The sequence below is a fragment of the Podarcis filfolensis genome (genome assembly GCF_964270895.1).
Source record: "Podarcis filfolensis genome assembly, chromosome: Z".
Classification (NCBI taxonomy): domain Eukaryota; kingdom Metazoa; phylum Chordata; class Lepidosauria; order Squamata; family Lacertidae; genus Podarcis; species Podarcis filfolensis.
Window position 1 is genome coordinate 22,154,219 of NC_139617.1, and position 5,664 is coordinate 22,159,882.

The following is a 5,664-nucleotide window of genomic DNA, read 5'->3' on the forward strand; positions in this document are numbered from 1 at the left end:
CTTAAATTGCCTGCTGCAGAAACCAGTTGCACCATACAAACCTGGCAGAACCCAGTGAAGGTTGTTGTATAACAACTGCATTTGACAGATTACACTTTTGATTTTGATGGAGAAACATTTGGCTTGCTAAGGCTACTTTTTTCCACTGAACAAAAACAAAAAAGAGAGAGTGAGAGAGGCAAGAATTGACATATGACTTTCGGCTTACAGTACAGAGTTACTGGTCACCTGCACTTCATCAGACGCCTGATACCTTTATCTTCTATATCTCCATCTGACATAATGCCCTGGATGTATACAGCGCTGCAGTTATAAATCTGATACTAACTTGCCTTCAGTTCCAACATGGAGCTTTCATAAATTGTTCCTTCCAGTTTGAGGAACTCTTAGCAGGGAAACATTTCAGATCTGTTTTTACCATTTGGGGGCGGGAATGGTGGTTGGTTTCATTGCGGCACAATTTATTGTCACATGTAATTACTGTTGTTTATGGGAGATTTGAGCCTTAGCTCGTTGCCCACGGATGAGGTAGCAAACCCCACTGAAATCAACAGGACTTGCTTCCAAGCAGAGGCATATGCCTGAGCTGTAAGCAATATTAGCTTCATTGATTAGGAAAAATGTAAACTGAATTTCAGGCTATGAGTCAAAATACAAACTGCTATATGTCTAATGATCTCTTGCGTGTGTCTCTCCCATCATGTGGTTCTCTGCATTCTGGGCTTGCTTTAATTTCTTTTTAAAGGTAGTAAAAACTTGGCAGTAACCATCCCTAGTAGTCCAGTCTCAGTCATGCCCAAGTTATTTTTCCTTTATGTGCTCAAATGTCAAGTCCCACAGGATAGCTATAATTTCATCCTCCAATTTATCTGGCTCATAATGAACTTTAATAAGCCCCTGCTCCATAAATTCACTAGCACTGTAATTAAGGTTATGCCATAACTATTTAGTGTTTTGGGGAAAACATTTGGGCAGTGTTGAAAAAAATGCCCCCTTGCCCCCTCTTCCTATTCATCTACATTGCCCTCATTTCGTTCTTCCTTCCCTTAATTTGGCCTCAGTGATACGGACACATAGCCAAACCTGGCTAAATAGTATAATGAAAACATCTCACTCATTGTGACGATCCTTGACTCATTGGGGTTCTGTGTGTGACTATTCCAGGAAGCAATACATTCACTCTCAGTTAATGTTGTTTGTCCTCACTGATGGTTTTATGTTGCATAGCCAAACACGGTTGGCTGAAGACCTGCACGATGTCATCCACTTCTGTGATCCCCAGTTGGTTAGAATTTCCTATGTGGCAAACCCAGGAAGAGGAAAGGAAAAGGGTGGGAGGTGGGGTGGATGTTGCAGAAGCAACAGCATGTAGGGGTATCAGGACAAAAAGGGGAGTAATTTTCACTGATAGGTTCTCAGGAAATGTTTCTTCTGACCATGCACCCCTCACCAGTATATTCCACCCATGAATAAAAATGGAAATCCTAATTATAATCTGTTATTTGGTGCTATTCAGAAAAGTAAGCAAATAATGAGCACTGGATGAAACCATGAGCAGGATTATTAACCATTCGCCCAACCATTGATAGATCTAATGCTGCAATCCTATGCACCTGGAAGTAAGTCCCACTGAACTACCACTGAGTAGACTGCAATAGGATGCACTTTAAATTTAGCCATTCATGTTAAAATTCCAGGATTTTCCTCCTCCATCCCTAAAACTGTTTTTAGATACGAGCTCTTTCCAGATAAAGAGGAATTAGTAGGTGGGTGGGTACATTTTTCAGTTTGTTTTTATCACAACACAACATAGCATCGGTGCTACGGCTAGATCTGATAGGTATTGGGTCCCCATGCAAGAACTTGAGCCCAGAAGCCATGCCAACTGTTGATTCCAGGTCTGTATGAATATGGACTGGTTTTAACCAAAGGGATCTCAAGCAGATATTACAGTTTTTCCTTAACTCCTAAAAGGAGCATTCTAACCAGCCAGATGTGTTGGTCATGGCTTCCATCCCCCGTGTCACAATTATTAATTTTTTGCTTTTGGCTCCAGTCCCACCAATATTTTGCACTTGGCTTCTCCATGTGACAAACTACAGACTACAAAGTAGATGCCACAAACCTGAAATTTGCCCACAGCTGCTCTAAAGTGCCACACCACATAATGTAAATTTTACCAGCTGTTTTGAGTATCCATTTTGGGGATGAAAAAGCGATAAGGAAATATGTTTTTATTATTATTATTATTATTATTGTTGTTGTTGATATTAATAATAATAATACTCCGCCATCTGGCTGGGTTTCCTAAATGCAAAATAAGTATTAATGGTGGAACAGGGATCCTCAAAATTATTACTGCTTTAGGGCCTCAACTAAATTTAATCAAATAATGGAAAAGAATGGGACATACTTTTAAAAACAGCATGTTTGGAGGAGTGTGCAATTTTATTTTGCTTTTTAAACAAAAGTTGCAAGCATTTCTGGACTCTTTCTTGATGCACCTCTTCAGAGAGCAAACACAAATCATTTTCCTGTTACCCTGCTGACCTTTGCCATGAGATGTTTTGCAATCCCCAATGAAAGGCCCTTTCTCTTGAACCCCTCCCTCTGAAACATTGCAAAAAGAGACCTAACAGCCTCCCTTTCTCCCATTAATTGAAGGGGGAAATCCTCAACATGTGTTGAATCTCCTCATAATACTTAAAAAAATACTTAAAGAATGTGTAATAATAGGGGAATTAGAGAGAGGGTAAAATTAACCCATATGGTTAAAACGGAGGGGAAAAAAGAGGGGGGTTTGAGTGACATTTAAATGTACTCTGTCCAATTTTACCCTGGGGAGGAGTACTGGAATGGAGATAGATAGAATGTGCTCTTGCTTCCAGGACAGAGTGTGTGTGTGTAAGTGAACTTAGGCTCTCTCTTGTGCAAATGAAAAAATATTCTGAAGGCCACTTGATTGGGGTGGGGTGGGGGGTTACCTGTCACATGTAATGAGGGAAAATCTATCAGCTGTCTTGGTTAGCGTCCAGGAAAATCAAATGGTATTTTTTGTATTTAAAAGGGAAAAAAACACAGAGAGATTTAAGGGAAACCACCTCAAAGAAATTTGCCTAGGCATTTAACAAAGAGAGAGAGAGAGAGAGAGAGAGAGGGAAAAAATGATTTTGACTCATTTCCTTTGCTCAGACATAAATCCATACTTCCTTCACCAACCAAAATTGGGTCACTATAGATTGACACCATTGCATATCAGGTTAGGGCTTTGTCCTTCCGGCATAATTTCACCTGGGGTGTCCCTTCACATTCATGTAATGGGTTAAAATGAACTTCTACATGCACAGCAATCAAACCTGGTAGGAAAAGGCTATGTTTAGATAGGAAATTTATACTTTTCCCTGGCTTGTGCATTGATTTGGTCCATTTTAATCAATAGCTAGAAGGGATGGGTGAACTTGTCAATTTTTGTTTCTCTTAAGTTTCTCATTTTTCAGATCTTTTTTTCTCAACAATTCCACATTTTTATTTATTTAAAGAATCCTCCTGAAAGGGAAGGAGCTTGACCACCAACAAGATGGTGGCATAGGCTGATAGCTCCCTTGTTTATGAAAATCATCCCTGAAACTTGTCTCTAGAATGGGGTATGCTGTAGGGACCAAGCAGATCTAAGGAGCATAACATTCAAGTCCATTTTGCGATGATATACAAAGAATGTCACTTGGGACCTGAGGGTGATGGCGCAGCATCTAAAATGGCGTCAGAACACCCAGCTGGACCAGCCATAAGAAATGAATGAGGACACGCCAGTAACCTCAGCGGCCTTGAAATCAGCTATGAAGGAGGAGGTGGCACAGAAGTTTAAGACTTTCCAACAAGAATTAATAGACTGCTGTGCCACCTCATCAAAAATGAAGCTGGGAGTAGGGGGTAAAACCAGAATAGGAAAAAACATGAAACTGCCCCAGACATAGCCCCAGAAACATTACAGATGTCAATTACTTTAAAGCTCCAGGAAGTGGGGTTCTGATATTACTAGGGATTTCTCTATCATTTAGTGGTGCCCCACAAAGGTGCCACTCACAGCAACCAAGTATAGATTCTGCAGTTGGAACTACCTGAAGGAATAAGAGCTGAGGGCCTAGACAAAGAAGACAATGATGGTGATTTGGAGGAGGAAGAAGGCTGATAAGTAGTAAGCCCTCGAACAGCTAGGATTAGGGGGGAAATGGAGTTTCGAGTCTCAGAGTTCTTCCAAATAGGTATGACTGGCATTGAAACACATTGGATGCTTAGAGCTTAAACACCCCACAGATACAGTACAGACATGCAGCAAGGCTTAAAGTGATAAAGACTGGGAAATAGACCAAATAGTTAGAGATGTTTATTACAGAATGAACATCTCAAATAACATCTTTACTAACAAAAGAACTGGTAAATATTGTCCTTGCCTCAAATACAAGATGGGTGTGGCAATACTAATAGGTGCAGATTTAGACTTGGGGGGCAGGGGGCGGGAATTCTTGAGATAAAAATGGCCAACGCCTATTTGTTGAAGAAGTCCTGGAAAAACACACAATGGTCACGTTACTGTCGCTATAGGCACCAAGTGAAGAGACAGCTCAATTTTCTTCATAAAGGGCTTAAGAAATAGGGGAAGTTTACTTAAGCAGAGATTATACTTGGGGGAGATGTAAATTGGAATTGGATTTAATGGAAAATTAAAATCAGCAAGGCAGCAAATTTCACATATGGCCCATTTTATGCAGCTATTACAAAAATATGACCTTCATTAAATATGGGCAGAAGCAAATTCAGGATGCTTTGTTTCTCAAATAATTTCAGAAAGTGTGAAGTAGGTACATTTGCCAGTAAATGCAAATTTAAGTGAATTTCTCCCCCATTCCTAGCAGCTAGATAAACTGGTAAATCTATAGGAAGCTGCCTTAAACATCCATTCATCATTAGGTTTACCAGTCTTGCTCAACCTGGAATCCTCCAGATCTTTGGAACTTCAACTACCATCAGCCCAGCTAGCATGTTCTTTTACTTTCAGTATCTTTGACTTCTGACTTTGCTGCCTGCCACACCACTGGTAATATCATCAGCTGATGTAGCCATGATGTCTGGTCACCATTGGCTCAGCTGTTGTGACATCACAAAAGGCCTGGGTAGCAGAGACTCAGGAAGCTAAGTGCTTGTTAGCTTTCTTCATGGAAACAACTGAATATACATTTATTCCAACAGGCTTTTCCAGCTAAATAAATGAATATTTACAACAAATGTCTACTTTGCATGGTTTTAAAATTGTTTGCTTGCTTGTTTTTGGTTATTGTATATCAACTTGAGACAATTTTTTTATATAAAAAGCAATAAATGATAATAATTAGTGCTTTTTTTCAGGGGGCACTTTAATTGTTAAAAAGTATTGCACTTACTGTAACAACTTCACAGTGAGGGCACCAATTTTTTCTAGAAAAAAAGCACTGATAATAATACTGCTTATTAGCTCAAAGTTTATGGAGCCTTTTACCAGAAAAAAGACCAGCAACAGTTGTAGATCATGTTGCAGAGTTGAGCCTCAGCTATTTCATTAAAAATGATGTATGCAGTCATCATTGCTAAGAAATTAATAATGGTATTTCTTGAACCCCCAAGGGGCTG

The 5,664-nt window shown here is 39.7% G+C and overlaps 1 long non-coding RNA gene across 1 annotated transcript; it reads right to left on the bottom strand.

Annotated features, from left to right (window-relative positions):
- Positions 1-1,192: 1,192 nt before the first annotated feature.
- On the bottom strand, positions 1,193-5,102 carry LOC310754680. Its single transcript, XR_014543953.1, has 2 exons — positions 4,975-5,102; positions 1,193-1,296 (listed from the first exon to the last, which is right to left on the bottom strand). It is a non-coding gene; the product is annotated as an uncharacterized lncRNA (long non-coding RNA).
- Positions 5,103-5,664: the final 562 nt, after the last annotated feature.